The sequence below is a fragment of the Rhincodon typus genome, chromosome 4 (genome assembly GCF_021869965.1).
Source record: "Rhincodon typus isolate 14 chromosome 4, sRhiTyp1.1, whole genome shotgun sequence".
In the NCBI taxonomy this organism is placed as follows: Eukaryota; Metazoa; Chordata; class Chondrichthyes; order Orectolobiformes; family Rhincodontidae; genus Rhincodon; species Rhincodon typus.
Window position 1 is genome coordinate 19,455,664 of NC_063335.1, and position 26,822 is coordinate 19,482,485.

The 26,822-nt window shown below is 41.2% G+C and overlaps 1 protein-coding gene across 4 annotated transcripts in view; it reads left to right on the plus strand.

The window, feature by feature from the left end:
- Positions 1-88: 88 nt before the first annotated feature.
- Positions 89-26,822, plus strand: part of pag1 (phosphoprotein membrane anchor with glycosphingolipid microdomains 1) — a 161,624-nt gene continuing 134,890 nt past the window's right edge. For 2 of the 4 annotated variants that reach the window (XM_048596350.1, XM_048596353.1), the window contains exon 1: positions 114-357. The gene's annotated coding sequence lies outside the window, so the exon portion shown is untranslated. Of the gene's footprint in view, positions 358-26,822 lie in introns of all 4 variants that reach the window. The other 2 variants (XM_048596351.1, XM_048596352.1) reach the window with 2 other exon arrangements.

The window sequence follows — 26,822 nt, forward strand, 5'->3', positions numbered from 1 at the left end:
CCCCCACTTACGTCGCATCCCCGCCTGAGGCGATCTGGGTCTGAGGGCGGATCCCTCTGTTCAGGGCTGCGCGTGCGCATGCGTAGCCCGCTCCTGCCCAGCTGTACCGACTTGGGTCTCGCACTGAGTGTGGTAAGAGCAGAGGCAGAGCCAAGGATCGCAGCAGTGCAGCTGCTGTAGAGCCTGGTAGGAACTAAATTATTGCAGCTCTGAATGCGCGATCTCTATTCTTCATACAGTATATATACAGTACGTTACAATTGATTACTTTAGTTGCTGTTTATGTTGGTGCTTAAGCTCCATCAACTTGTGTGAAGCAGCTGTGAGATTTAGCGATTTCTTTCATCATTTTTCATGGTAAGTTTTTTCTTTCAAAATCTCCTTTGTAAACGTTCAGTTTCGCAGCCAGATTTGTGAAATATGGAAATTATTAATTGTGCACAACATCTATTAACTAGTAGCTAGAAAGTCGCATGGTTTGATGGTTGTACTCTTCACGCCGGAGATGTACAGACCGTAATACTTTGTCTCGTTGCCTTGGGCACAATGAGAAACTGACATTTGTGGAATTGCTCGAGGCTAAAAATGCTGGGCATTTGAAATTAAATAAAAATGTATGGTATCATACAGTTTATAGTTTGATTTTCAGTGAGTGCATCAAATACAGTATATTCGCCTTTAGTAACGGATAAACTACGCGGTTCGCAAGATAACCTAAATAAATCTTGTGTTTTCATTAGAAACCGTCAGTTGTCTATGTGACTTGGATCCAAATCTTCTATAGTTTGTGTAGTGTTGACCGTTATATGCAATGCAGAAATATTTTATTTGCACTTAAGAGTTCAGAGGAGGTGTCTTCAAACTTCACTTTAAACGTGTTATTTTTTTTTTAGAAAAAACAGTTTCTTCTCCAATGGTTTAGCCAACCTTCAGATAAAGATTTCTTTGATCTCATGTTAAATACCTGTCTTTGTCTCACTCACAATAACTTCGGGATCATATGACCGTGGAATGTTGCAAAACTGATCGTTTTACATAATTATATGTTCGGTACCACATTATATGTTCAAGTGATTTTATTTTGTATGCTGAGTGACAAAAACAAATGCTTGTTTGGGAATTACATGTTTAACTGATATTCCAGGAAATAAATGGCAAGTGATTTTGTAAAATCTGTCATTAACTTCAGATGGATTCAATGCCCTAAAATTATGTGGTGTAGTTTGGAAATAGTTTCCACAGTCCAGACACAAACACCTAAATGCATTTTCCCTTTTTAATGTGGTTTTGAGTGAAATTGTTTGCAGGTTCTGACTAAACATTTCCAATTGGCTGCATTATAGTACTAAAAAATATTGCATGCTTTTTCAAGTTCCGAAGTGACAAAATGCTTATCACTACGTGCACGTCAATTAAAGCTCATTTCTTTTGAATTATGTTACATAGTAACTGGAGTAGATCATTTACCCATCAAGCCTGCTCCAGCTTTCATCAAGATCATGGCTGATCTATCTGAACACCATTTTCCTGTGCTATGCCCATACAGCTTGATACCTTTAATTTATAGGATTTTTAAAAATTCATTCGTGGGATGTGGGCTTCGCTGGCTGGCCAGCATTTATTGTCTGTCCCTAACTGCCCTTGAGAAGGTGGTGGTGAGCTGCTTTTTCGAACCGCTGCAGTCCACCTGCTGTGGGTTTAGCCACAATGCAATTCAGAAGGGAATTCCAGGTTATTGACCCAGTGACATTGAAGGACTAGTGATATATTTCCAAGACAAGATGGTGAATAGCTTGGAAGGGAACTTGAAGGTGGTGGTGTTCCCATGTATCTGTTGCCCTTCCAGATGGAAGTGTTCATGAATTTGGAAGATGCTGTCTGAGAATCTTTGGTGAATTTCTGCAGTGCATCTTGTAGATAGTACACACTGCTGCTGCTGAGCATTGGTAGTGGAGGAATTGGATGTTTGTGGATATGGGGCCAATCAAGCAGTTGCTATATTCTGGATGGTATCCAGCTCCTTGAGAATTGTTGGAGTTGCACCCATCCAGGTAAGTGCGGAGTATTCCATCACACTCCTGACTTGTGCCTTGTAAGTGATGGAAAGCTTTGGGGAGTTAAGAAGTGAGTTACTTACAGAGGTGCAATATTCTTAACCTCTGACCTGCTCTTGTAGCCACTATGTTTATGTGGTGGGTCCAGTGGAGTTTCTGGTCAATGTTAACACCAAGGATGTTGATAATGGTGTTACTATCACTGAATCCCATCTGAATATCAAGGTGTGGTGGTTAGATTTTCTGTTATTGATGATGGTTATAGCCTGGCATTTGTGTGGTACGAATATGACTTGCCACTTGTCACCCCAAGCCTGGGTATTGTCCAGATCTTATTGCATTTGAACATGGACTGCTTTCAGTATCTGAGGAATTGCAAATGATGCTGAACATTCCCACTTCTGATCTTGTAATGAAGGGAAGGTCATTGATGAAGCAGCTGAAGATGGTTAGGCCTAGGACACTACCCTGAGGAACTCCTGCACGTATGTCCTGGAGCTCAAATGATGACCCCCAACAACAATGACCATCTTCCTATGTGCCAGGTATGACTCCAACTACTAGAGAGTTTGCCCCCTAATACTCATTGATTCCAGTTTTACTTGATGCCACGCTCGGTCAAATGTAGCCTTCATGTCAAGGGCTGTCACTCTCGCCTCACCTGTGGAATTCAGTTCTTTTTTCGATATTTGAACTTAGGCTGTAATAGGTCAGGAGCTGAGTGGCCCTGGCAGAACCCAAACTGGGCATCACTGAGCAGGTTATTGCTGAGCACATGTTGCTTGATAGCACTGTTGATGACACCTTCCATCACTTTACTGATGACCAGAAGTAGACCGATGGGATGGTAATTAGCTGAGTTGGATTTGTTCTGCTTTTTGTGTACAGGACAAAGCTGGGCAATTTTCAATATTGTCAGGTAGATGTCAGTGTTGTAACTGTACTGGAAGAGTTTGGTTAGAGGACTAGCAAGTTCAGGAGCACAAGTCTTCAGTATTATTGCTGGAATGTTGTCAAGGTCCCTAACCTTTGCAGTATTCAGTACCTCCAACCATTTCTTGATATCATGTGGAGTGAATCAAATTGGCTGGAAAATGGTATCTGTAATGCTGGGGACCACTGAAGAAGGCCACATTGGATCATCCATGGGGCACTTCTGGCTGAAGATTTCTGCGAATGCTTCAGCCTTATCTTTTGCTCTGATGGGCTCTTCCATAATTGAGGAAAGGGATGTTTGTGGAGCCTCCTCCACCAGTGAGTTATTTAATCATCCACCACCATTCATGGCTGGATGTGGCAGGACTTCAGAGCTTAGATCTGATCCATTGGTTGTGGGATTGCTTAGCTCTGTCTATGACTTGCTATTTGGCATGCAAGTAGCCCTGTTTGGTGACTTCACCAGGTTGATACTTCATTTTTAGGCTGCTCCTGGCAAGCCTTCCTACACTCTCCACTGAATCAGGGTTGATCCCTTGGCTGGACGGTTATGGTTGAGTGGAGGATATGCTGTCCATGAGGTTACAGATTGTGCTGGAGTACAATTCTGCTGCTGTTGATGGCCCACAGCGCCTCATGGATGCCCAGTCTTGAGTTGCTAGATCTATTCGAAGTCTGTCCCATTTAGCATGGTGATAGTGCCATAAACCTGATTGAGGATATCCTCAATGTGAATGCGGGACTTTTTTTTTTCACAAGTACTGTGTGGTGGTCAGTCTTACTGATACTATCATGCACAGATGCATCTGCAGCCTGCAGATTGGTAAGGAAGAGGTCAAGTATGCTTTTCTGTCTTGCTGGTTCCTTCACCACCAGTTGCAGACCCAGTCTAGCAGCTGTGTCATAAGAACATAAGAACCAGGAGCAGGAGTAGGCCGTCTGGCCCTTCGAGCCTGCTCCGCCATTCAATAAGATCATGGCTGATCCTTTCATGGACTCAGATCCACTTACCTGCGTTCTCACCGTATCCCTTAATTCCTTTATTGTTCAAAAAAAATCTACTTTTTTTTTAAAAACATTTACTGAAGTAGCATCAACTACTTCACTGGGCAAGGAATTCCATAGATTAACAACCCTCTGGGTGAAGAAATTCCTTCTCAGTTCAGACCTAAATCTGCTCCCTCTAATCTTGAGGCTATGCCCTCTTGTCCTAGCTTCACCTGCCAGTGGAAACATCCTCTCTACATCTATCTTGTCTATTTCCTTCATAATTTTATATGTTTCTACAAGATCCCCCCTCAATCTTCTGAATTCCAATGAATGTAATCCCAATCTACTCAGTCTCTCCTCATAAGCCAACCCCCTCAACTCCGGAATCAACCCAGTGAACCTCCTTTGCACCCCCTCCAGTGCCAACACATCCTTTCTCAAGTGTCCTTTAGGACCTGACCAGTTCGATCAGTAGTTCTGCTGCTGAGCTAGTCTTGGTGTTGGACATTGAAATTCCTCACCTAGAGTACATTTGGTGTCCTTGCCATCCTCAGTACTTCTTTCAAGTGTTGCTCAACACAGAGGAGTACTGATTCATCAGCTGAGAGAGGGACGGTATGTGGTAATCAACAAGAGGTTTCCTTGCCCAAGTTTAACCTGAAGCCATGAGACTTCATGGGGTCTGGAGTCAATGTTAAGGACTCTGAGGGCAACTCTGTCCTGACTGTATTCCACTGTTCCTCCACCTCTGCTGGATCTGGCCTGCCATTGGGGCATATCCAGGGATGGTGATAGTGTTGTCTGGAACATTATGGGTAAGGTATGATTCCATAAGTATGACTATGTCAGGCTGTCGTTTGACTAGACTGTAAGACAGCGCTCCCAGTTTTGGCAATAGTCCCCAGATGCTCCTAAGGGGGACTTTGCAGGGTCGACAGGACTGTTTCTGCTGTTATCTTTTCCGGTGCCTGAGGTGATGTCAGGTGGTTCATCATGTTTCATTTGTTTGAGACTTTGTAGTGATTCGTACAATTAATGGCTTGCTAGTCCATTTCAGAGGGCAATTGAGAGTTACCCACATTGCTGTAGGTCTGGAGTCAGATGTAGGCCAGATCAGGTGAGGATGGCAGATTTCCTTCCCTGAAGGACATAGATTGATTAATCTATCTATCAATCTCTGTCTTGAATATACTCAGTGAGCAAGCCTCCACATCCCTTTGGTGCAGAGAAGTCCAAAGTCTTGCCTTCCTTTGAGTCAAGAAATCCTTCATCATAGTCCTAGATGGTTTACCACTCATTTTGAGACAGTGTTCCCTTGTTCCAGATCCTCCCTCACCCGTCCTCCAGGAGAAACATCCTACATGAATCCTCGCAAGCCCTGTGAGAATTTTCAATGCTAAAATGAGAAATAAATGTGTACATCAGAGGGTGTTTTGGTGATGGAGAGCTGGAAGTGTGTGATGTTTTGAGGTCCAATGAAATCTTACAATGAATTGTTAAACCTTCCAAGTGGGGGGTGGGGACATGTTGGTGGGGGTTTGTGGGATTGGACAAGTAGGGTGAGAGAGTGCCAGGTGCATCAGTAAACTTAAAGTAAACACTGTGAAAGCTGGAGATCTGAAATAAAACCAGAAGGTATTCTATGAAGAGTCATATTGGACTTGAAATGTTAACTTTGTTTCTCTCTCTACAGATGCTGCAGATCTGCTGAGTTTTCCAACTCTTTGTTTTTGTTCCAGGGTCATCAGTGGTGCATGAGAGGGTATGATTTCACAGACTGATAACCATAGGAATGCTTGTGTGAAGTGTGGTCCAAGGGCTAGGTGGTTGGGAATTAGATACTGTCTTGGAAAGTGACTTGAGGGAGAGTTTTCCATTAAAGGGCACAGGAAGAAGTAAGTTAGGAGAAGGAAAGGAGAACTGGGGGGAACGTGATACAAAAAATAATCAGAGTTTGTCTTATCAGTGATTACCATTGGAATGACAGGGCTAAAAGATGACAACATTGAGAGGATGACTGTGGATATGAATTGAGTTAACTAGTAGAGTGAGATTTGGGCAAGAGGGTGGATCTCAGGAGAAAGAGAAATAGAGTTGAGATGGAAAGAGAAATCTCTCAGTGCAGAGTCTGAGAAGAAAAAGAAATGGAAGAATATCTTGGAGAAACCTAGTGCAATATTTGGTCAGGTGGCAAAGAGCAAGGATTTTAAAGTGGGGTGGAATAAGGTTCCATAACTAATGAGAGGAATAGCAAGGCAGAATAGTGTAGGAGTTAGTGATTAAAATTAACACCAACACATTTGAGAAGGTCACATGTCTGAAGTTATAGTCAGGAGAAGAAGTTTCCTCGAGGGAATGGTCTCATGCACCTCTCTGCTGTACCTCTCTCAAGGTCGTGATATCAGTGAGCCATAATACATCTTGGCAAGGGCCTTGCTCACAAGCGAACGTAGAAACTGGAGGTAGATGCATAAAGAGGTATTGATAACCAATTGGCTAGCAGAATCCAAAATGTCAAATCTGGGAGCAATGAGAGTTATTGGAAGGAAGTTGGCAAGACTGATCTTTTGATAGATATGCAGGGCAGGGAGAAAGTGGAGTATAACCATTAAAGTTTCTACTGGTAAACTGGCTGTTGAGTCCTTGGTTGGACTTTTAGGAGATGCAAGCGATGCACTGAGGATAGTTTTGTGATTATTTCCAAAGCAATCAACGCCTGGTAAATCAACAGGAGATGGAAGGAGACAAAGGATTGAGGACTTTACCTGAGGATAGAGAAAATAATATAGGCATGATGGCAGGAGGAATTAAAAAAAGGAAATATGGAAGTAATGGGCTCAGATCCAAAAGGGAAGCCAAATAGTGAAGTGGGGAAAAACTAAGCCACATAGGTGTGAGTACTTGTTAGATCAAAGTACAGTAGTTATGTTTTGAAATACCTGAGAAAAGAGACAAGCCATCACATAGGGAAGGTGTGGACTTTGAGTCTGAAGTCTGATAAAGTTAATATACTTGGGTGAATAGCAGGTGTCATAAATGGATACCAAGAAAGCTGAGTGGTGCTAGATGCTACCCAACATTCAGAGTTTGATGTGTGAATTTTGAACAATTTAAATACTTCCTCAGACCAAATTAAAACAGCTGTTTGTAGATTCCTAGGCTTGTGCATGAAGACTAGACACCCGCTGATGCCTAATTAATCTAAGATCAGGCAATTGCAAAGTGCTATTTCTCCAAACTCAGATTGAGAATCAAGCAATGTTTAACCGAAACCAGCTTAAGAGTTTTCTACTAATGTTAAACATAAGCAAGTTATTTTCTTAAATCAACTGTTCAGACATGTTATGACAGACCTCATGGGGCAGGTAGGACTTGAACCTCAAGCTTCTGGCCCAGAGGAGGGACACTACCACTGTGCCACAAGACTCTTGAGAGAAGTAATTTATAAGATTACTATTTAATTAAGCAAAAAACCTTTCCTTCTTATCCGACTCAACCTATTACACGGTTAGTCGCACTGTCCTCTATTAATGCCACTCTTCCATCACCCAAATGGTGGCACTGTCTTTCCTTCGTTCCATATTTATCTTGTAAACTGTGAAAAAGAATAACCTGAATAGATTATTTTCCCATTCCTTTATCGATGCCTGTAAGTGCCGCATTAATTATGGTTGGCCCGTTCATGTTTCTCATCTCAGTGCTGTCTCTTGGTTATATCGTCCGAAAGCAGGTTCTGCCTCTATGCTGATAAAACTCAATTCTTTTTCACCACCACTTCTCTTGACTGTTCCACTATCTCTAAAGTGTCAGACTGCTTATTTAGTATCCTGTACTGGATAAACTGAAATTTTCTCCAATTAATTATTGGAAAGAGTGAAGCAATTGACTTCAGTCCTCATTGCAAACTCTGTTCCTTATCCATTGGCTCAATTTTTTTTCCTGCACCTATCTAAGGCTGAATCAGGTTGTTGTAACATTGGCATCATACTTAACTCTGAGATGAGCTTTTGGCTAAATATCTTTGCCATCAATAAGGGTGCCAATCTACCTATGTACCATTGCTGACTTCACCCTCATCTCAGCTCATCTGTTGCAGAAACCATCATACTGCCTTTGATATCTGTCTTTCAAACTCTGCCCCACCAGCCTCCCAAGTTCTGCTCTCCGTAAGCTTTGTCCAAAACTCTTGCCTCTATCCTAATTTAAACCAAGCCCTGTTCATCTGCCACTTGTGTTTACTGACCCTACATTGACGGAATTCCTCAGTTTTAAAATTCTTATCTTTGTTTTCAACTCTGTCATGGTCTCTCCTTTTCCCATCTCTGATCTATAAACCACTAAATCTGGTGCCTGGGCATCTTCATTTTTTATTTCTCCACAATTTGCAGATGTATCTTGCATTACCAAGGCCTTAGCCTCTGGAATTCCTTTCCTGTACCACTTTGCTTCTCTACTTTCCTCATTTAAGATTCACCTTAAAAGCTATGGGCTGAATCTCACGTTTGTTTGGCTAAGAATGAGTTGTGTGGAGTTTTTTGGACTGTTTTTCACCACAAGGCCTAGCAAGTTCTTTAACTGTATCTTATCAAACTCATTGCATTAATTACTTACCCTGCCCAAGATGTCTCTTGCATCAGATTTCCGCCCCATCTTAGCAAACGTTTTTCCTACTACTCAGCAGATACTTGCTATAAGACCTGCACCCCTTGCGTCTATGTTAACTTTAAAAGGCTGCATTTGGATGAGCACTGGCATTCTGAAGCTGCCCTGCTTGGTCAAAGACAGAGTTGGGACATGGTGGAGAAGGAGAAGATGGCATTGTGCTTCTTTGATGGGGACTTGGTTGTCCTGGCGGATGGACTGGTCTAGAGGAGAGGTGTCCTATTTCCAGAGAATCAGCAGAAGACATCACACCACCAGATCCTTCCAGCCTGTTCCCAGGTCATCATTTTCAGGCTGTGGAGGAATAGCCAGCAGTGCTGCAGAACGTCAGTGACCTTCTCCACTCCACCAGGGTAGGTGCCATCTTCTTCTCTCTGCTACCTTACATTCAATCCATCTCTGCACCAGCACTAACAGCGACTGTTACCTCACTCATTTCTCCGCTTCTCTGTTGTTACAGGAGAAGACAGCCCATAATAGGGCAGAGTGAGCTTGTCTGGTGGGATATCAGGGAGAGGGCAGGGATGGGTGTTTGTCAACATTCAGATTCTCACCCCATACAAGGAGAGAATCTTGCCTTCATAGAAGAATACCAGGACTGCTCCTACAGGTATGCAGCAACATCTGTGTCCCTGCCAAATGAGTAAGTGCCACTCTGCTTGCTATTGCAGATCTTGCATTGAATTAACCAAGATATCAGTCAGATTCATTGCACACTACCTTCTGACCACTGACTGTGGCACCGTCTTTCTCTTGAGTCTTGCAGGTTTGGCCAACCACCCGACAACCTGTATGGAAGAATGCTGCCTCCCCAGAACCTCTGGTCCTCCTGCACAGCCCGCCAACTCAGTGTGTGGCAGTGCGTGCTGGTGAGCACGGTACAGCTGACTGAGGAGGACCCTACTACACCATTTGCGAGCAGTGGGAGCGATGTGTATGCATGGCATTAGACTTTGTCCCTCCTTTAATGTTTAGCTCCCTCTGTGCACAAAGGTGTAGCTGCCAAAAGGACAGCTGGGCCAGGAACATTCAACACGGAGAGTGTCAATGCTGAAGGATGGCCAGGGAGTAGGAAGTCAGCGTGCTCTATACTGCATTGGACTGTGGCCAGTGTTCTATTCCTTTTTAAAACCCTATCATCAGTGGTTGCTGCAACCCACCACCTTACAGTTTGAGTCATATATCATGTCCACGCTGAGTATGTTGTCAGCTGTTTTCCTTCTCACTGCACACTTCCTATTTGCACCATGAGGAGCCAGTGAGGTGCCAGTGGCTTCCAACCTGAACCTAAACTAGTGAACTAGAACTCCCAAGTCTCCTCATGCTTCAGATTTCCAAAGCCTTTCCCCGTTTAGAAAATAGTCAATGCTTCTATTCTTCCTAACAAACCTCACACTGTCCCACATTGTATTCCATCTGCATTTTCTTTGCCCACTCTCGTAGCCTCCCCACTTCCTCAACACTGCCTGCCCTTCCACCTATCTTTGTGTCATCTGTATACTTAGCAACAATGCCATCAGTTCTTTTGTCCAAATTGTTAAGGTATAACGTGATTAGTTGTGGTCCCAACACTGACTCCTTTGGAACTCCACTGGTCACTGGCTGCCATCCTGAATTATCTTTATCCCTACTCTCTGCCTTCTGTCAGATAGCCAATCCTCTCACCATGGTAGTACCTTGCCCCTAATACCATGGGTTCTTATCTTATTTAGCAGTCTCCTGTGTGGCGCTTTGTCAAAGGCCTTCTGGAAATCCAAATAGATCAAGTCCACTCCCTCTCTTTTGTCAAACTTGCTCATTAAGGAACTCCTCAAAGACCTCCAGCAGATTTGTCAGGCATGGCCACCCCTTGATAAAGCCGTGCTGACTCTGCTCTATTTTATCAAGCAATTCCAAGTCCTCTGCAATCTCATCCTTAGTCATGGACTTTAAAATCTTACCAACAACCGAGGTCAGGCTAACCAGTCAATAATTTCCTATCTTCTGCCTCTGTCCCTTCTTAAACAGGTGTGTTATGTTAGCCATTTTACAGTCCTCTGGGACCCTCCCCGACTTCGATGATTCATGAAAGATCATCACCAGTGCCTCTACAATCTCCATGGCTAGCTCCTTCAGAACCCTGGGGTTTAGTCCATCGAGTCCACGTAATTTATCCCCCTTCAGGCCTTTCAGCTTCCCCTACACCCTCTCCTTACTGATGGCAACTACATTCACCTCTGCCCCTGACTCGCTTGAAGTTCTAGGTATGCTGCTGGCGTCTTCCACCACGAAGACTGGTGCAGGGTATCTATTCAGTGCCTCCAACATTTCTTTGTCCCCCATTACTACTTCTCCAGCCTCATTTCCAGTGGTCGAATGTCCATTTTTGCCTCTCTTTTACCTTTAATGTATCTTCAAAAAAGAGACTCTTGAAATCTTCTTTTACATTACTAACTAGCTTACCTTCATATTTTATCTTCTTCCCCTTTATTGCTTTTTGCAGTTGTTCTCTGCTGGTTTTTAAACACTTCCCAATCCTCTGGCTTCCCACTGATTCTCACCACATTGTATGCCTTTTCTTTTGATTTTATACTGTCTCTTCTCTTCCCTCATCAGCCATGGTTGTCTCATTCTCCCAGAAACTCCTGTCATTGCTGCTGCACTGTCTTCCCTGCTAGGCTCCCCTTCCAATCAACTCTAGCCAGTTCCACCCTCATGTCTTTATACTTGCCTTGTCTCAGTTGTAATACTGTTACATCTGATTCCAGCTTCTTCCTCTCAAAATGCAGGGTGAATTCTCTCATATTGTTTCACTGCCTCTAAGGGTTTCTTCACCTCAAGCTTCCTAATCAAGTCTATCTCTTTACACATCACCAAAACTAGAATTCTGTAGTGGCCTCTACCACAAGTTTCTCCAAAACACCATGTCGTAGACATTCCACGAGTTCCTTTTCTGTGGAACCTGATTTTCCCAGTCCCCACCCACCTGACATATGAAGTGACCATGTCTTGTGTGATCATGTGTTGTTTCTTTCCACCTTGAAACCAGCGTGTTCTTGACTGTAGATGATTCTCCATCTACTCCCTCCTCCCACCCCCTCCCCCAAACCCATGCTGCATTTCAGCATTACACCCTGCATTTGCTGTATGTTTGCTGCATAATTTACTGGCATGTGATACAGGTATGGGTCTAATGTAGCAAGACCTAAAGCCCTAGACTAAGGACCGCTGAGCAGCAAGGCATTCTTTGGGTTATGAGACTGCGTTAATTGGCACAGCAAGACATGGATCGTTTGAACATACAGGTAGGCACTGAGTGAGCAAATGCTTATGTATCTTGGTCCAATCTCTGTGCTCTGTGTCGGTGCCTGTGTGGAAAATGTCCTTAGTGCAGCCAGCAATGCAAGTTTATGCTTCCAGAGCACACTGCCAGTGTATTGGAGAGGTGTCAAGATCGCCCTGAGAGCTTGTCAGATGCTGTTCGTTTGCTAAAAAGGAAGACTGATTATTAATGACATGAGTTATCCTGTCAACAAGGTCTCTAACAAGTAATAATCCCTCTCAATTAGCAGCTTACCACCATCCAGTGAGAATCTTGCTACACCACTTATAAAACCATGAGAGGTCACAAAGGGCACTTGTCATTCAGTGGTAGTGTCTCTTTCTCTGGGCCAGAAGTTCAAGACATATTCATAGGAAAAAGGCCCTTTGGTCCATCGAGTCTGTGCCAGTCAAAACAACCACCTAACTATTCTAATCTTTATTTTTCTGCTTTATACTAAGAACAACTGTAATGTTGAACTTTTAACTTATTTCTTTATTTTTCTATTTTGTGCCTAAGATTTTATACCTAGGTACCTTTTGTATCTTTGTACTTCTGTATTTGAGTACATGTGACAATAAACCTAATTCTAATTGTAATTCTAATTCCATTTTCCAGCACTTGGCCCATAGTCTTGGCATTGCAAATGTACATCTAAATATTTTGTAAATGCTATGAGGGTGTGTGCCTCTACCATTCTTGCAGGCAGTGAGTTCCAGATTCCCATCTGGGAGTGAAAAAATGATTCCTTACCTCCCCTCTAACCCTTCCGCCCCTCCCCTGAAATCTATCCCCAGAGATCATTGATCCCTCCAACAAGGGAAAATGCTTACTGTCTACCCTGTCTATGCCCCTCCTAATATTATACATCTCACTTACGTCCCCTCTCAATCTCTGCTTCAAAGCAAACAACCTCAGTCAATCCAGTCTCTCTTCAAAACTAAGCTCTTCCAGCCCCGACAACACCACCTGTCCAGGAGGTGTGTCATAACATGAGCAGGTTGATTAAAAATATCAAAAAGATGGTGTGAGTTCGTTCCAATCCCATCTGACTCTGTCACACGTGTCGCCATTGCTCACATCGCTTAGATCCCTAAAAGATTTTGCCATACTTCTTTGACCAAATCTGATCATCTGTGATATTATCTCCTTCTGTAGTTCAGTGTCAGGTTCTGTTCGACAGTTATCTCTGGGCAGTCTATTCTAAAGGAGCTATATAAATACAAGTTGTTATTTTTGCATCACCTTAGAATTTGATATTGAGATTGTTATTAATGTTCCTTAAAATGAAAACGGTATTAGCGGAATGAAGAGTGACCCATTGAAAAGTAGTTTTGGTTTATCGCAAGAAAATGGCAATTGTGTTGAAACCTAGAAATTTGATTCTTTAACATTGTGTTCAAATGGTGTAAAGTATGCTTTCACATGCCGTTTACAGTTTGCTTCAATCATATGTCTTCCAAAGCAAGTTGCACAAGAATGTCTTGAACACAGCATAAGTAGGGTTTAATCAACATGGCATAGATTTCCAAAAATTTATAGTGAGAAAGTGGCAAATGCAAAAAAATACTTTGCCTCAGTTTTACAGGCGGATATTGAGATTGTAGAGTGAAAAAGCTGGCTGGCTTTTAGACAACCTAACAGATAATACTAAAGTTACTCAAATCAATGCAGAAATATCTCTGTAACTACTTACATCCCTGGATCTGGGTGGAAATTAAAGAATTCGACCATTTTTCAAAATTTCACCGAACTGAGAAAAACTACCTGGGGCATGGAGAATGACAACTGTGATTTCATTTTCCAACAAAACAAGAGTCATGGATAAGCCAGCAAATTATAGGCCAGTTAATCATCGGTGTTTGAATACATGCGTAGCTTTTAATTACGGGATAAAGTTACAAACCAAACGCGAGAAATGAATTAATTGGGGGGCATTTGACTTTTCAAAGTCTATCATGGCAAGTTGCAAACGTGAATTGTGTAAATTTGGTGGCTTGCAATTTGACCCCAGAAAATTACCACTAAAGTTGCTGTAGTAAAGCTGCTGTTAAAAATGCAGTGGCATCACTACCCGTTCCTGATGGAAATTAATCAGACAAAATTATTTGGGTTGGCCTACATGTGAATGCAGTCACACAATATTACTGACTCTTGGTGGGGTGAATAAGTTCATACTATCTCACAAATGGCTATTATCTACCAGCAGACCCTGCAACATTGTTTGGCGTTGTATAAGGGATGGGTATTGGGAAAAGTAATATTTGAGGCACAATATGGATGTGGCTCCAACATCTAGGAATGGGGCCTAATGTCTGACAATACAATGGTTGGATATTAGGCTCTAATAGTATTTTTGGATGGGTTTGGAGGTGCACTGAAGAATGAAGTTCTGAGAACAATGAGGAAGACTTTAGAATAGGTTCACTAATAGGATTCATCTAGAAGTACTGATGAGAATAGCCTTGGACCATTCATGAGATCTAAGACTGCTGCCTAAGGAGACCATGGAGGGAGTTCCCAGATTGAGAAGTGAGGTCAAAGGGAATCTTGGGAAGAAGTTCAGGCATTCGGAAGGATTGGGGAAATGGTTTTGGCCATTTGGCAAGCCGGAATCTGGCAGTATTCAGGGAAAAATGGATAAGCGTCCCTTTGGGAATAGTGGGATCCAGCACACTTTCATTCCAATTCTTCTGCAACTGCATCTATCTGCATTCAAATAGTACCTTTAATGTAATAAAGCACCCCAATATATTTCACGGAAATTTTGTCAGGCAAAATTTGACATTGAACCACATTCAGTAGTGTGGGAACTGATGAAGCAGTTTTTAAAGACCAACTGCATCGCATTCCAAAACTCTTCATATCCTTTGGTGACCCACTTGCAAAATCTATTTTGGTCCACTTAGACTCTATCCATAGATTTGCACATTGTTTGCCGGGGAATCTTGTTACATTCTTGCCTTAAATTATTAAGGATAAAATGTATGCAAGGAGAAGCATGGGCATGGGATGCATATTTACTGATATATGTTCTCAACATTTGCCAGGAGTGGAAACTTGGTCAGTAACTGTTGTATCACCAAGCTGTGTGAATTATTGTTCCATCGTAGCTTTGCTTAAGCATGTTCTCCCAATGCTTAGAGATTTACCTCTAATGCAGTGTCGGCCGTGGCTCAGTTTGGTAGCACTCTCACCTCTGAGTCAGCTGTGTGTTCAAGCTCTCCCCTGCGGCATGAGCTAAAAAACTGAAGCTAACACTGTGGTGCGGAACTGATCGAGTTTGCACCGTAGGAGGAGCAGTATTCCAGTTAAGATGTTAAACTGAGGCTCCATCTACTATGTCAAGTGGACATCCATGATCCTATGTCTTTATTTCTAAGAAGAGTGGGTGAGTTATTTTTGGTTTCCTGGACAATGTTTATCATTGATCAACATTCAAAAACAGGTTATCAGGCCTCTCTTCTATTTAACTTTGTGGCAATTTGATTGCACACTTTTATTGCTATATGACTGAACACTTTAAAACCACTTAGTTTGCTGCAAAGACCTTGTGAAGCCCTTTGGTCACAAAAGATGCTATATAAATGCAAATTTTCTTTCTGTCTACTTTCATTCTTGACCATTTCTGAGACATTTTTTGGAGTTGCATAGTTTTGGATTTCAGGATTTTGATTTTTATCTTTGATTACTTATTTAACGAAACAAATTACTATAACATTATTTGAGATAACAAGTTGCAGAGCTGGATGAACACAGCAAGCCAAGCAGCATCAGAGGAGCAGGAAAGCTGATGTTTCCGGTCTAGACCCTTCTGGGACCTTGTTTATAACTATAGCCTGGTGAGCCTTATGTCAGTGGTGGGAAAGTTGCTGGAGGGGATTCCGAGGGGCAGGATTTACATGCATTTGGAATGGTAAGGACTGATTAGGAATTGTCAATATGGCTTTGTGCGTAGGAAATTGTGTCTCAAAAAACTGAGTTATTTGAAGAGGTGACAAAGAAGATTGATGAAGGCAGAGCAGTAGACATTGTCTATATGGACTTCAGCAAAGCATTTGGCAAGGTTCTGCATGGTAGACTGATTAGTAAGGTTAGGTCACATAGAATCTGGGAGAGCTAGCCAATTGGATATAAAATTGGCCTGAAGGTAGAAGACAGAGGGTGGTGGTAGAGGGTTGCTTTTCAGACTGGAGGCCCGTGACAGCGATGTGCCACAAGGGTCGGTGCTGGGTCCACAGCTTTTTGTCATTTATATAAATGATTTGGATGTAAATATAGGAAGTATGTTTAGTAAGTTTGCAGATGACACCAAAATAGGTGGTGTAGTGGACAGTGAAGAAGATTATTTCAGAGTACAACAGGACCTATATCAATTGGGCCAATGGGCCAAGGAGTGGCAGATGGAGTTTAATTTAGAAAAATGTTAGGTGTTGCAGTTTGGTAAGGCAAACCAGGGCAGGTTACACAGTTAATGGTAGGACCGTGGGGTGTGTGCTGAACAAAGAGACTGAGTGGTGGAGGTGCATAGTTCCTTGAAAGTGGAGTCACAGGTAGACAGGGTGATGAAGAAGACATTTGGCATGCTTCTCTTCATTGGTCAGAACATTGAGTACTGGAGTTGGGACATTCTGTTGTGACTGTACAGGATATTGGTGAAGCCACTTTTAGAATATTGCATACAATTCTGGTCAGCCATCTATAGGAAGGATGTTGTTAAACCTAGGAGGGTGCAGAAAAGATTTACAAGAATGTTGCTGGGGTTGGAGGGTTTGAGCTATAAACAGAGGCTGAATAGGCTGGGGCTTTTTTCCCTGGAGTGTCAGAGGCTGATGGTAATGGATAGGGTAAATAATGAAGGTCTTTTTCCGAGGATGGGGGAGTCCAGAGCTAAAGGGCATAGGTTTAAGGTGAGAGGAGAACGTTTTAGAAAAGGACATGAGGGGCCACCGTTTTACACAGAATGATTAGTGTGTGGAATGAACTTCCAGGGGAAGTAGTGGTTGCAGGTACAAGTACAACATTTAAAAGACATTTGGATAAATCCTGAATAGGAAAAGTTTGGAGGGAAATGGGCTGAGCGCAGTGAAGTCTCTGACGTTAAAATGTAATTAAGAAAGCAAGCCTGCCACTAGGATTTGGAAATTTCTCTTAATAGTTTGTTTTGAGAATGATGCATATTATTAAGAGGTCTTCATTGCAGGTAAACTAATCCTAAAAAGGAATTAAGTCCTAGAATTGAACATAGAACATAGAACATAGAACATTACAGCGCAGTACAGGCCCTTCGGCCCTCGATGTTGCGCTGACCTGTGAAACCAATCTGAAGCCCATCTAACCTAAACTATTCCATTATCATCCATATGTTTATCCAATGACCATTTAAATGCCCTTAAAGTTGGCGAGTCTACTACTTTTGCAGGCAGGGCATTCCACGCCCTTACTACACTCTGAGTAAAGAACCTACCTCTGACATCTGTCCTATATCTATCACCTCTCAATTTAAAGCTATGTCCCCTCGTGCTAGCCATCACCATCCGAGGATAAAGGCTCTCACTGTCCACCCTATCTAATCCTCTGATCATCTTGTATGTCTCTATTAAGTCACCTCTTAACCTTCTTCTCTCTAATGAAAACAGCCTCAAGTCCCTCAGCCTTTCCTCATAAGACCTTCCCTCCATACCAGGCAGGGAACAGCACAGAAAGGACCCTTCGGTCCATTAAGTTTAATTATTTTTAAATTCAAGTGGACTTACAGGCCAGACCTTATTAATAATAGAATCCCTACAGTGTGGAAGCAGGCCATTCAGCCCATCGAGTCCACACTGACCCTCCATGGAACATTCCACCCTTTGTGCAGTCTTTTTCTTTCATAGTTTGAAACTGAAGTAGTCATTTAGACAATTTTTGTTACACTTTCTTTTTGTTGGCGGTTTAAAATAATTGTTAAAGTAGGTCTATGTAGCAGAGTTAAACTCATTGAACCTGAGACCAGGGTATTGTTTGAAATGGGTAGTGAGTGGCCATCTGTCTGGTTTAACTAGGACCTGTATGCTGTGCCAGATTCTGGGGATAGAGAAGAGCCAGACCAGCTATGGAAATAAATATGTCACTGGCACACTCCACTAATCCAGCACTCCTGCAGTTATTACTTCCATGGCAATGAGCACTGTCAGCCATTTAGTTAAGCCTAAGTGCAAGTCATTTAATCAAGCCTGAGTGCAAGTCTAGTTAACTCGGCAGAATAGAAAAAACAAAAATAGAATATTGGAAAGAATAGTCAGCTTACATTTCAAAGTGAAAGGTCAAACTTCACCAACTTTATTACTATTTTAAACAGTTCAGTAAAAAGACTAGATGAGGGTAATGTGCCAGATGTAATATCTATGAACTTTCAGAAGGCCTTCACTAAAGCACTGCTTGGTAGACTCATGGCTCCCGTCAAATTGTACAGAGTCAAGGGAAATGTAGCAGAATGGATAGCAATCTGGGTACAGAAAATGAAAGCAAATGGAAGTTCAGAGTAGTTATTCAGTCCAGCAAGAAGTGAAAAGTAGTGTTCTACAATTACTGGTGTTGGGGCCACTGATCACTGTTTGTAGAAATGATTTGAGTTCTTATATCGCCCTGATAATCATTTTATAGTGAATAAGCATAATCGAATTGTACGTACAATATAGCACATATCAAATAATTGACTCAATCAGCAACAGTGCTGCGAATAACTGAACATATTAGCAGTTCAGGAACAATGCATCAATACTACAGAATCAAATTTAGATCGATGTTTAGCCATACGATGTTGCATGTCATTAGTTCAGAAATTAACATTGTATTGCAAAGTACCAAACCTGCGCTGCAAAAGGCAATTTTATAGAACTTGTACTAAACTTTTCAATATGCATGTTAAATCCATTGATCATTTTCCAAGAATTCAATGCCACACTTCTTTAGACGATCCTTTTTCTTGTCGGATTTTTAGACTTAATTTGCATAGACCTATACAGATTAACCCTACTGCTTTACACATTCTTTCATTAACAAGTGTAAAACTGATTTGTTTTGGAAATTATTTGTATTGATCTGTAAGACTGTAATATTCCTGCAACCCGAAGAATCATGATGCATGGGGTTTTGGGGGTTTGGTGAGAGAGGTTGAAAGTTGTTTCATATAAAATTACATAATTTAAGAGATGCATCAACAAAATAAAATAAAGTCATAAGCGTGTTGCAACGAAAAACCCTAGGGAGAGACACATGATTCTAGCACATCTATGGAATAGTCTAAAATTGAATGACAGTCACGCACAAAGCAAGTTAAATTTAAAACTCCCATCAGATCATTCAGTGGCAGTATTTTCAGCAGTAACCATTAACTGGAAACTGTGACCATACTCATTGCTGTTGATTGGAAACATTATCTACATGTACTGAACTATGTGAGTGGAACCTTGCTCACTAAAGTTTTATTTGAGCATGTATGAAATGAACACCAATCTTTAGTCTCCTACCTTTAGCATGAGAATGAAACAAGAAGACCAATAGTTTCTGTATGCTATTCCCCATTTCTCTGTTTAAATTCTTGGGGCTATGCACAGGTTGTATGACCACAGATGTGTCTCTCACTATCAAAAGTACTTGAATGGTCCGCATTTAGGCCCATTAGAACCAACTGTTAATCTGTCAGTCTTATTTCAATTATAACTGGAAATTCTTGCAAACTTCACTTCACAATTAATTTTATAAAGTGACATAGATTTCAGAACCCAGGACTGATGGAATGGGGATACACACAATACTGTTTTGTTTTGATTTGATTTGATTTGATTTGATTTATTATTGTCACATGTACCAAGATACAGTGAAAAGTATTGTTCTGCATGCTAAGCAGACAAATCATAACATATATAGGTACAACACAATAACAGAACAGAATGCAGAATATAGTGTTACACCTACAGAGAAGGTGCAGAGAAAGATTAACTCTAATATATGAGAGGTTCATCCATAAGTCTGAAAACAGTGGAGAACAAGCTGTTCTTAAATCTGTTGGTATGCGTTTTCAAAATTTTGTATCTTGTGCCCAATGAAAGAAGGTGGAATAGAGTGTAACCAGGGTAGGAGGGGTCTTTGATTATGTTGGTTGCTTTCCTGATGCAGTAAGAAGTGTAGATGGAGTCAATGGAAAGAAAGCTGGTTTGTGTGATGGACAGGGCTGTGTTTGCAACTCTCTAATTTCTTGCGATCTTAGGCCGAGCAGTTGCTATACCAAGTTGTATTGAATCCGGATAGGATGCTTTTTATGGTGCATGTATAAAAATTGGTATGAGTCATTGTGCTGAGTTTCTTTTCTTCTGAGGAAGTAGAGGCGTTGGTGTGCTTTCTTGACTGTAACGTCAATGTGGATGGAGCAGGATAGACCATTGGTTGGTTGATTCTAATGTTCATACTGGACAAGTCAGGTCACGAAAATTGCTTTGGTAGACTATTACTGTTCATTTTCACTTTGTGTTTACGGTATGGTCAGTCACTGAACACGTTCATGGCAGACTGTTCCAGTACTTTTAACACAAGAATATGAAGTTCATTACGCACAAAAGGGAAAAAGATCATCAACTGTGTTACGCTATGTAAGAAAAAGTTTAAACGATCTTATTAAAAATCTCTCAAATAAAGATTTAAACCTTTTACTCTCAATAACAACTTTATAGATACTCAAGCCTCGGTGAGGGAACATCCTGTCTCCACTTCAAAGTTCTTTGTTTAATTGGTGTGGAAGTGATTTGGTTTTTGGCATTTTCTTCTACTCAGTTCATTTTCAGATCAAACACATGGGTTTTAAATGCCCTCAGCTTCTAACAATTCTCTGCTGCTGGAGTTTTATTCCAAGCCACTCAGGCTTTTTCCATCAGCCTTAACAGTTGGATTCTGCTGAACTAACTACACCATTTCACCTTGACTGAATCTGTATACAGCCTGACTTTCTGGATGGTTGTCTTTCTGTGATACTGAACTCCTATTGCTAGGCAACTGCAAGAAATTTTTCTTCTACCTTTGTTTCTATTGCACTGAACTGTTCACCTCAAGCTATCATAGAACAAATCTAAATTGAAGGTAAACCTTTGTCTTCCCTTAACAGACACAGCATAGAAAAATACATCAAGCATGAGGAACAGCACCTCATTTTTCGCTTGGGAACCCTGCAGCCCAATGGTATCAATGTGGACTTCACAAGCTTCAAAATCTCCCCTCCCCCTACCACATCCCAAAACCAGCCCAGCTTGTCCCCGCCTCCCTAACCTGTCCTTCCTCCCACCTATCCCCTCCTCCCAACTCAAGCCCCACCCCCATCTCCTACCGACTAGCCTCATCCTGCTCCCTTGACCTGTCCGTCCTCCCTGGACTGACCTATCCCCTCCCTAACTCCCCACCTACACTCACCTTTACTGGCTCCGTCCCCGCCTCTTTGACCGGTCTCTCTCCTCTCTACCTATCTTCTCCTCTATCCATCTTCTATCCGCCTCCCCCTCCCTCCCTATTTATTTCAGAACCCCCTTCCCCTCCCCCATTTCTGAAGAAGGGTCTAGGCCCAAAACGTCAGCCTTCCTGCTCCTCTGATGCTGCTTGGCCTGCTGTGTTCATCCAGCTCTACACCTTGTTATCTCTGTATAAATAATAACACTGATTTGAGCAACTTTTTTTATATTTACTTGCAAGAAAATCTATTCACAAAGCAATGTTTATTGCCAAAGAAGCCAAAATGAAACTCGGTAGTAAACATTATTTTCATTACAGGCCACTAAAACCGGTTACTAGTGTTGACATATCATTATCACCTTGCATCCACACTGTCTGAATTCTGCCTTTAAATTGTGCAGAGAACTAGGTTCTGTGCAGGTAGCTGTTTCAAGTTTATGCTATCAGTTTTCCATTTGGATGCGTATTATTTTGTACTGAGGCACCCTGTGATTTTAACATCTGGCAGGCTGGAAGAGCTTGGTCAGACTGACTCACGTTAGCAGCTCTGTTTTGCTGCTCTGGTATATGAAAAGCTGAAATGTAATGACTGCTGATGTTTGGAGGCCGTAGGCTTTGTGGAGTTACTAGAGCAAGGAGGAGAGACAGTATTAGTTGAGGGCCATAAAAATTTTTAACATAAGCTTCAGAATTGTAAATTGGCCACATTGTGCGACAAGGTCCAGTGAAGGTCAGTGAGTGGAGAGGTGATAGTTAAGGTAGATATGGTTCCAGTTAATATATGGACAGCAGTGTAGCTTTTTGTGGTGCATTTTTTTTGTTGTTTTCATATTGAATTTTGGAATATTTGAAATAATATTATTGAATAACTTGTCTCGTGGCCAATGTTAACCTGGTTTAATGCTTATTTTCTGAAGAATGATTGAGTTGTTGTAAAGCACCTGATTGAGATTCTATATAATTAGTAAAAACAGAAATTGCTGGAAAAGCTCAGCTGGTCTGGCAGCATCTGTGGGGAGAAATCAGAGTTAACATTTCATGTCCAGTGACCCTTCCTCAGAACTACTAAGGAAGGGCCACTCGATGCACAACGTTAACATTGATTTCCGTCCACAGATGCTACCAGACTGGCTGAGCTTTTCCAGCAATCTCTGTTTTTGTTTCTGATTTACAGCATCTGCGTTTTATTTTGGTTTTTATCATTTGTGTGTGCAACTTTCTCCCTCTCAATTAATTTTTTCAGGAGTTTAAATCCTAAACTTTCAGAATAGTTGACTTTATCTCACACTTTTCAATGTGGAACAGGTCATATGTGGACATGTGATATAGCTAGTAAGTTGTAGTGATTTAAAGAATTTTGATCAACCATTGAGATATTGAGGCTAATCCATGTTCAGGAGGAGCCTGTACAAATAGTCTTTTGCACTGAATGCAAGGAAATTATGGGACATATGTTCAGTGTTGGATTTTACGAGTTTGTAGAATTTTGACACCCGATTCCTTTAATCTATGTAGCAATGTAAATTGTCTAAATAATAAGACAATATAGCTGAAACATTTAATGGATCATCATTACTTATCATCAACAAATCTTCCGTAGGATGATAATGGACATGTAAGGGTATAGTTAGGGATGGAACTATTTCCACTGGATCAGAAAAAACCAAGATGATATAAAATAAAACTTTTAAAAGCTATATGCATGGGCTTGAGTCAGTGACTAAGGAATGATTCATCCCTCTCGTGGGAAATTGTTGACACAGATTCATCATTTTAAAACAATTGGAGTATATAGTTAAAATTTCTTCAAGGGAACAAGATGCTAGAATATGGAATGTCTCGCTACAGTTACTTGTTCCGGCAGAATCTTATATCTTTTAAGGAAATACAAAGAATAGACAAACTTTTTAAGGAGTGAAACAGAACTTGAGGCGAGCTTGGAGTAGTGAGACTAGTTCTGGAGTTGATGTGAATGCAACAGCTGATTGACCTTGAGCCCAACCCAAGAGCTGTCTAAACAAGTTGTAGCAATGTTGAAAAGGGCAAAAGTTGTGGGTCAAAGAGTTAGGGTGGAGGGGGCAAACCAGAGCTGGGTTAAGCTTTGCAATAGAAATGCACAAGAGAACGTCTACTGTCTGTGTCAAACAGTTATTTACGGAATGGTATGTATGTTAATTTAGTCCAATTAATAGAGGCAAAGCAAGGCACTTCGGCCCCATTTGTTGCACACCCAGTGCCGTACAGTACTTCCAGAATGCTTCTCATGTGTAGGAGTTGTTGTTAACTGGAGGATCTTGAATTTCAGTCTTCAAACGTAAACAGCCCTGGCATTACTTTGCATACTCAATGCTTAAAGCTCAGTGGATAGCATGGTTCAGAAGGTGATGACACTACGGCCTGAACTGTGCTGGCAAGGAGGGAAATGGTGACGATGAGATGTGGTTGTGGACCATTATAATGCTAAGTTCAAAGACGTATGACAGATATTAGGGAATAATGAGAGAAATTAAAAAGGAGAACATCAAAGGTTGAACTCTCCAGATTATTACTGATGCCAAGTGCGACTAAGTTCAAAAACAGGAGGATAGTTCTAATTAATGCCTGGCTGGAGAAATTGAGCAGGAAGCAGGGGTTTAGATTAGGGAGGGTTTAGGTCTGTCAGGGCAGGTGGGACCTATCCAAGTCAGATGGAATGTGTCTCAATGGGATCAGGAGCAATATCTTGGTATGAATGTTTGCTGGTACCGTTGGAGATTTTTCATTAGCTTGGCAGGCTTGTTGGAAGCTAATAGAGGGTGGGCAGCAGAGATGGAAATGGAAGGCAGTAAGTCATAAGTGAGAGTGGAAGGAAGAGGAAACAAACCAAAAAAAGGAATTTGGCAGCACTTAATAGTATGTACTTAATTGCAAGGTGTCTAGTGAATAAAGTCAGAAGTCACATGACTCCAGGTTTTAGTCCAACAGGTGGCTCCTTCATCAAGTGAAGTGAAGAGAAGTCATACAGGCTCAGAATTTATCATCAGAGAGCAAAAGATTCTACAAATGGTGTGAATGGAGTGTCGACAGGCCGAATAATAAATCTCTGTAGGTGATCAACAGTGTCCTCACCTGACGAAGGAGCAGCGCTTTGAAAGCTTGTGATTTCAAATAAACCAGTTGGACTGTAACCTGGTGTCGTGTGACTTCTGACCTTGTCCACCCCGTCCAACACTGCCACCTCCACACATAGTGAATAATGTAAACGGGTTCAGGGCACAGATAGTCCTTGGATGTATAATATCACAGCTAAAGGCAAATGTTATATTGGTCTTCACCGTGAGAGTATTTGTGTACAGGAGCCAGGAGGTCTTACGCAGATATACAGGCCTTTCGTGAAAGCACAGCAGGAGTATTGTGTGCAGCTTTTGTCTTTTTACCTAAGAAAATATGTACTTGCTAAAGAAAGAGTTCAGTGAAGGTTCACCAGACTGATTTCCAGGATGGCACGTTTGCCAAATGAGGAGAGATTGGGAGCAATGGACCTGAATTTATTGGAATTTATTCAAATGAGAGGGGATCTCATTGATCACATTGGTTGTAGGAATGAGTTTTCCTACGGGCTCAGGGTCTCAGGAACAGTAGTCTATTTTGGACTTAGATGAGAAATTTCCTCATTCAGAGGGTGGTGAACCTGTGGAATTCTCTACCACAGAAGGCTGTGGAAGCCAAGTCACTAAATATATTTAAGAAAGAAGGGTGTCAGGGGTTATGGGGAGTGAGCAGGAGTATGGCAATAAGATAGAGGATAAACCGTGATCATGTTGAACAGTGGGCTGGGCTTGACAGGCCGAATTGCCTACTTCTGCTTCTATTTTCTATGTATCTATGCATGTGGAACTGGTATCAATGGGGCTAAATTTGTTGAAAGTAATTATGATTGCATTAGATTTTATGTAGTTGTAGAAAAAGATGAAGATAAAACTGGAATATAGCCAGTTTTACTCAGCTGAGATGGGATTTTGTGAAAATGGGCTGTAAACAATTATATAACGGTTAATCCTTGTTGAAGGAGTGGGAGGATTCAAAAAGAAGATAGGGTAAGAACAAATATGTTTCACAAAGAATAAGGCTGTGGCTCCAAAATTTGAATTGCCCTGGATGCCCAGTATAATTCTGATATGATAAGGCAAAAAGCAAAAGTTTATTCCAGAGACCTCAATACTGCAGAAAGCCTCAGAGTCTAGAGAGTGGAGAGGTGAAATGGAAAAGGAAGCTGGCAAAAGAAAGTGCCAATCAAATTTAAAGTATACGATGAAATATTACCACTGTCATTTAACCTAATGAAGTTAGTGTAATGAATCAAGAAATGTGTTTTTGTTTACTTGTTAAAAATCTAAAATAATAGCATGCCTTATTTGATAGAGAAATGAACAGTCACTAAGTTATTAAAGTTCAAAATTTCTTTCAACATCTACTAAATAAAGGTCATACAGTATTTAATTACCAATTGAATAAGTAATGGGTAGGAGATATTGTGTCATTATAATATCAAATAAAACTATGTAAACCAACCCAGTGTATTTTATCCCTCAAACTACTTTCACACATTCTGCAGTAAGAACACTTTTTTTTCAAAAATTACATTTTGCAGGATGTACTTGTTTTCTCAGTATATAAACAATGTACAATATTTTAAACCGTGGTTACCATGAGATATAATCTACAACTCACAGTGTAGTTAGACAACAAAACTATTCTGTTAACTGAGCAAGTTGCTTAAATGTGTTTGCTTGGTTTCAATGGTGAATGTGCATAATTAGATTGTGGCCAGTGCCTAAAATTGGAATGTTGCACGGTTTGACCGCACAAAATAATAACACTAAGGATGTTATTATTGAACTATCATTTGCTGGATGCCAATGCAAATGAATATGGGGAATAAAATGAACGTATATTTTATTCATTTAATATTTGGAAGAACTTGTGTTAATAAAGAAAGTCATTTAACCAATGATGTGCTCTTCGCTGGGAGTCATCCATTTGTCTGGGTCTTATGTTCTTTTTCAAATACCTATCTAATTCCTTTTACACTCCATTGTCATTTCATACAAATTGTTTATTCAAGATGTACTCAATTTTGTGATTGCCATTCACAATAAAATACTTCCACAGTTGCCTTTTCTTCACATAGTATTCTAAAGATGTCTACTTCTGCAACTCCTTCGTATTTCTCAGACATACATGCAAAAAGCAGCCATTCCGTCCATATAGTCTGCTGTGCCTTTCAATAAGATCATGGCTGATCTGATGATTCTCAAGGATAGTAGGAACTGCAGATGCTGGAGAATCAGAGATGACAAGGTGTAGAGCTGGATGAACACAGCAGGCCAAGCAGCATCAGAGGAGCAGGAAGGCTGACGTTT